We start from the raw sequence: 6,881 nt of genomic DNA on the forward strand, positions 1-6,881 counted from the left end.
TAGAACTGAACTAGAACTGAACTAGAACTGAACTAGAACTGAACTAGAACTGAACTAGAACTGAACTAGAACTGAACTAGAACTGAACTAAAACTGAACTAGAACAGAGGTAGAACTGATCTAGATATGAACTAGAAGTAAACTAAAACCTGATCGGTCTGGAGCAGCATATAGAAATTTAGTGAAAACATATTCTAAATTTTAAATTCTTTTGAGAATCCGACACTACTTTAAAACTGCCACTACCTGTTTATTACTTTCATTTAAAAATTGCATGGAAAACCCCATGTTTTTTTATATGCTCAGTAACAAAGTTGCGCCATTTATTTATGACTTTTTCTACTAAAACCGACATCATACCATAACGGCAACAGCTACAATTGATGATGTCTCTGATGAGGTCTGTATAACTCTAGTATTTTTTTGGTCTTTTTGTTCTTGCTGTTGTTGTTTTTGTTATTGCTGTTTAGGCTTAAACACATTTTAGATATTGTTTCATTTATGCCTAATCCTAAGAGATTTTCTTGAAACGTGAGTTCACATAAGGGAAACGTTTTTGTACACATACAAGTTATTCTTACATACATACATATGATAATGGTGATGATGATGAGAAGTATGTACATGTATTTATAATGCATTTAACAAAAGGATAACTACTGTTACTTTACTTTATACATGTACTAGTATTTATGAATGAATAATTTTTTATCTTTTCTTTTTTTTATAATTTTTAATATTTAAAAAAACCATAAATTTCTAAGTTTCCTTTTCCTACTATGTGAACTGAGTATGTCTATCTATATGTCTGTCTGTTCGTTCGTCCGTCCGTCTGTCTGTCATGGCGTGCATGTAGCAATATTTTTTTTAAATTGTTCAAAAGTTAACAAATGTGTCAAAAAGTGTAAAGACAACTGTCATGGGAGATTGCAATAAAAAAAGAAAAGAAATTGTGCAAATGAATGTTAATGGTATTAAAATATGAATAGTTGAATAAGTTTTAAGAAAATTAATGGAGAAAAAATTTTAACATTAGTTAAGTAATACTTGTCTAGCAATGAAGCAGGTAACATTTGAAATGAGTTATAAGTTTTGAAAAATAATTAAAATTTATAAAATATGGTCTTTAGTAATCGATGTTCGAAGATCGAGCTGAACAAAGTTTTCAAAACAAATCGAATTAATTTCTTGTCTAATGAGCTGCTGTGTTAATTTTGGAGTTTATTTAATAATGCAAGATTTCCATAAAGAAAAATCAATGGTTTTCCTAATTAAAAATGAAAACTTATTATTGAAAATCTTTTTAAACTTAAATTATTAATTCAAAGTATGGGAAAATTTTTACACTTTAGCAATGGGAAGTAATAATTGAAATTAAATTTATTTCCTTTTTTTGAATATCTCAACCATAACGACTAAGAATCGTACATAATCTCTTTAACATCCCCAAGCATGAAAATAATTTTAATTGTTTTTAAGATTTTTTTCTTAAAGATTTTTAAGTGTTTCTTTGTTTTTATTGGAAAAATATAAAAATAAAGTAAATATTATGGAAACTAATTTACATATGTGGGAATTTTTTTTGTAAATTAAAAAAAAAAAAAAAAAATTCTTTACTATTTGATCAATCAATGTCAAACTCTTTCTTTAAATATTTGTTCAAAAAAATCTTTTAATTTAATTGAGTTTTTTTCTTGCTTTTAATTAAAAACCTCAAGATTATACAACTGATTTAACTTGTAATTTGATATTGGCGTCTTGACGTATTTACATACATACACATGTATGTATGTATGTATGTATATATGTAAGTATGTATTTATAATTGTCTTGTCTTGTTAAACATAATTTGAAAATAATGTTTTTTGTTTTGTGGTAACTGCTTTGATTTGATTGAAATTTTGACAAATTATTAATTAATATTTTTTAAAGACGATGTAAGCTCGAGTTTTAGAGATTTTTTTCGGATTTTCAATATAAGTCACTAATCTTGCCGCCAAATATTTTAAAATTTTATATGTTTAAGCTAAAAAAACTTAAAAATCTATAATTCCTTTAAAGTCTATGACAATTTTTTGCAATAGATACATACATATCGTCAGCGGAAACGCCAACCGTTCTAGCTAACCAAAAATCGATTTTATTGTTAGTTCTAATAAAATATTGAACTCCCCTGATCAAAGATTCGTGATTTTACTGACAAAACACAAAAGGTCCTTTAGTTATTGCTGAATAAAATTGTGGACATTTTAGACAAATTTTGAAGGGAGCCTTTTATAGAGGCTAGGGTTAAATAAGGCCCTTTAAGTATAAAATGCATGAGAGTCATAAAGGATAGTAAAGAATTTAGTTTTGCTGCCTTTTGTTGAGATACAAGTATATTAAACATAAGTATGAACTTAAAAGCCCTATTCGGTGGGTTCAGTTGCATGGGGGCTAGGTGAAATAATGAACCGATCTTAGCCATTTTTAATAGGCTTCATCCCTGTGACAATAGAAGATAATGTATCAAATTTCATTGCGTTATCTTTTAAATTGAGACCTGTAGTTTGATTACAAAATTTACATGGACGGACGGACAGACGGAAAGACTAACGGACAGACGGACGGACAGACGGACGGACGGACGGACAGACAGACAGACGGACGGACGAACGGACAGACAGACGGACATAGCTAAATCGATTCCCCACTAAGGTAGAGTAGGGTATAAATAATTAAAATGTGATTTTAAACTCAAGAAAAATCTTTATGAATTTGAAAAAAGAAACATTCTTTGATACTGATGACAATCAGCAACAAGTTAAACTAATCGTACGCAGCAGTTCGACAAAGAATCAATACATCCTTACCAACTGGTTGGCTCTATTTCGTCTTTCGTCACAGATGTACTCTTTGTAAACAAGGGTTAAGACTATTGGCACTTTAGTAACACCTTTGTAAGCAAGTGAGTGGACAGTTTGAAAAACAAACTTAAGCTTTTTGCTGTTTCTTCGTAATCAATAGGGTAGCAATGGACTTCCTCCTAGGACAAGCATGTGTTAGCTAGTCACCTTAATGTATCAGAGACTAGGGCTAATCCTAAGTAGTAGATTAAATATTTAGTTCGTCAGTGCCCGAACTGCTGCTAGGTCGCTATACAGGGTACTAATACAGCGACATATATTTTGTATATTTGCAGTAAAATAAATAGCCAAGTAAGTCTGCCCAACTCAGTAGATAGTATTAAATATCATCAAATTGTCATGAAAGTGATATGTGAAGTTTGATTTAAAAAGTTTAGGAATGAGTGTATAATCAGTCGGACAGACAGACAGGCAGACAGATAGTTATACGGACATCACTTAATCGATTTAGTATCTATTGTTTGACGTTAGGGAAGTGTATAAAACTGTTAGCACAAATCTATTTTTTTTAATAAAGAATTATGAAGCATTCCATAGAGCTAGGTACATACCCAGCAAAAACTTGCATTACCATATAGGGAGCTTAAATGCATAAATCCACTTACACAATAGCATTTAAAGACATTATTTTAATGTCATTGGAGGAAACGCTTACAAGTAATTAGAGAGGGTAATCGCTGTAAATAACATAAAGAAAGGAAAGAGGAAAAATGAATTAATTATTATTAACACCTTATTACACTACTTTTATGTAATCCATTCGGTAGGTGATAGTCATTATAATCTATGCTGTTAGGTAAGTGATTACAATTGAAAGTCATTATTTTAACATGTAGGTGTCAAACATGTTGGAGGCAAACGCTTACAAGTAATTAGAAAGAAAATAATCGCTGTAAATTGCATGAAAAAAGGAAAAAAGACGAATACATTAATTATTAGTAAGACCTTATTAGACCACTTCTATGTAATGTAGTCGATATGTGATAGTCATTGAAAATTATGTTGTTAGGTAAGTAGTTACAATCGTAAGGCAAACGCTTACAAGGAATCAGAAAAAGTATTCGCGGTAAATTGCATGAGAAAAGGAAAGAGGACTAATAAATTAATTATTAGTAAGGCCTTATTAGACTACTTCTAGGTAATCCATTCGATATGTGATAGTCATTGACTAGTATGTTGTTAGGTAAGTAATTACAATTGAAAAACATAACCTAGTTTTTGTTGATAAGTAATACACTCAAGACCTTGTAAGAAGCTCACTTACAAATTGTAAAACATTGCAAAAAACTGTTTATGAAATAACAAAAAGATCGTTACAGTAAGTTCAAGCAAGTCCATGTATAACAGTTCAATCGAGTAGGATCCTTTTTTGATCTCTGTATATTTCAATTTTTGTAGTTATGACCATATCAAGACACTTTCATTCTATCATAAAAATAAACAAAATTCAAGCTTTGATCTTAAGGAAAAATAACTTAATTAATTGAGAATTATATTGCGAGTTTTGAAATTAGAATTTTTATAAAATTTCGAACGTTATCATGCTTTAATCTAGCCTATTTCTTAAAATGTTGTACTTTCACTGAATTGTACATAAGTAGAACAATTTTAAACCGATTTTGATCAACTAAAGTACATTTTGTTAACAATATATCCAGTTTTAAGACCATATAATCACGATAAGCATTTTAGGTTAATAACAATTTTTTAAGAATTTTTAAAATCATAAAGTTTTTGTAATATATTTTTAATCAATTTAGGCTTAAATAAGCATTAAATAATCAAGTACTTATGGATTTTAGGAAGATATATTTAAATTTATTAAAAACATAAGTGCCTTTACATTTTATGAAATAGAATGGAAATTCTTGTCATTTTAAAATTTTTAAAAATTTTGTATAAGTAATTTTTTTATTTCTAAGAAAAATTTATCTCTTCACTTAATTGTCTAGAGAAAAAATCCTAGCAAAATGCTGTTATTAAGATATACATATAAGTTATTTTATATACACATATATCTGGCTTTAATAGCATTAGCTAAAGTTTAGCTCTATTTAAAGTTTTGAATTTTTTATGAATTTTTGAAAATTTAATATTGTTTTTAAAATGTTTTTCTTTCGAAAGATTGGTGTGTTTTTAAAATGGGTATAATGTTAACATTTATTTATCGATTTTAATGAAATTTAATTTTTATTATTTGCCATACTATTAGCTTTACGATCAATTTAGAAAATTTTGATTTTTTTTAAATTTTCTATTTTTAAGAAATTTTTAAACTGCAAATTTTTTTAATATTGTTGTATTTTATCACAAAATAGGTTACTTCGCTCAATTATCCATAAAATCATAATTAATGACTAAATTTTTATAAAATAAATCTTAGAAATTTCAGAACACCTTCTTTTGATTTTTGTAGATTTTTTTAGGAATTTTTTAAAAAAAGTCCATTAAATTTTTTATCTAAATTTTGTAATTTTTTTTTTAATTTTTAAAAAATTTTAGAAATATTAAGGATTTAAGTTATAAAGAAATTGTTGTTATTGTTTTGATTTAATACCCAAATCATTTTAGAGTTAAGATAAATTATTGGCTGCTTTTTCCTTAAATCCTTTTTGAAGAAAATAATTTCCAAAATTAATTACTTTAAAAATATATAAACATTAGGGTATCCCTTTAATTTTTGATATTATCAACTAGAATGAAAGCTTAATGAATACCAACACTAGAATTCTAGAAATAGTTGTTGTAGCTTTAATATTTTTCAAACTATAGCAAAGGTTAAGGAGGTCCTTTTTGTTGGTTTTTTGTGATATTTTTCATATTTCTTGCCAAACAATCATATACGAATTATAAATCATATAAAAGGCCTTTGGAGGATGTGTTGATAAGTGTATAGCTTTTTGCTTATAAGTACAAAAATATTTGAAATTTTCTTTTATTTCCGAAAAAACATTTTCTGTTTTTACATTTTTCTTTTAGAAGGTTAATAACTTGAAGTAATATATAATTGAAAATATGTTTCAAATTTAATATCCATATTGCTTATAGTGTCCTTGAGAAACATTTGAATAAAAAAAAAAAACAGAAAAGTCTTAAACAAGGACCTTTGTATACTTTGATCCTTGTAAAATTTCAACTTTTAATGCATTATACACAATTTTAAATAATTTTTTTTGTAATTTAATTTTAAATCACAAAATTACTTTTTTTTTAATTTTAGTTTCATATATATTTTTTTATTAAACTTAAAGTCCTAATAAAATATATTTCCTTAAAATTATTATGTATTTTTTAAATTTGTTAAAAATTATTTTTATATAATATTACTTTTTTGTATAATTTCCTAGAGATTGTTTAAATAATCCTTGTTTAATCCTTGGATTGTTGTGCTTTTATTGCTGTTGTTTTCGTTTTTTTGTTTGTTTGTTTCTTTTGTTATTGTTGTTGCAGTAGTTGTTGTGGTTTTTTTGTTTTTTTGAAAGAAAATTTATGTTATTGTTGTTATAGTGCTAACATTGCAAAATAATATATTTATGTTTTTTTCCACTTTTAATCCTTTTTAAACACTCTCACACACATACATAGAAATATATATAAATTTTTATTTTCTATTTATTTTAGCTCTTTTGTGTTTAAAGAAAAAAACTTTTTTTGTTTGATAAGGATTTTCTATAGATATATTTGCTTTCTTGTTAAAATTGAAATATTTTGTTTGCTCTCTTTAATATTTAAATTTTATTGATTTAAGGTTTAAACAAAACTTATGAATTTTACATGATTTTTTTTATTATAATTTTTTCACTTTTTTTCATTTCTTGTATTTTGCAAAAATTTATACACAATTTTGAAATAGAATTTTCTTTTGTTATTTTTTTTTTATTACAAATATTAGCCGATTAACAACGAGTACCTTTTTATAAGAATTTTCTTTTTTATTCACACATACACAAAACCAACCGTTATATTCCGAATTAA

General features: G+C 26.3%; 1 protein-coding gene across 1 annotated transcript in view; it reads right to left on the reverse strand.

Moving 5' to 3' along the window:
* Nucleotides 1–6,415, reverse strand: part of LOC111683162 — a 187,168-nt gene extending 180,753 nt beyond the window's left edge. The window contains exon 1 of the mRNA XM_046953446.1: nt 6,234–6,415. The gene's annotated coding sequence lies outside the window, so the exon portion shown is untranslated. The remainder of the gene's footprint in view (nt 1–6,233) is intronic.
* Nucleotides 6,416–6,881: the final 466 nt, after the last annotated feature.

This window comes from Lucilia cuprina, chromosome 6 (assembly GCF_022045245.1).
Source record: "Lucilia cuprina isolate Lc7/37 chromosome 6, ASM2204524v1, whole genome shotgun sequence".
Lineage (NCBI taxonomy): Eukaryota > Metazoa > Arthropoda > Insecta > Diptera > Calliphoridae > Lucilia > Lucilia cuprina.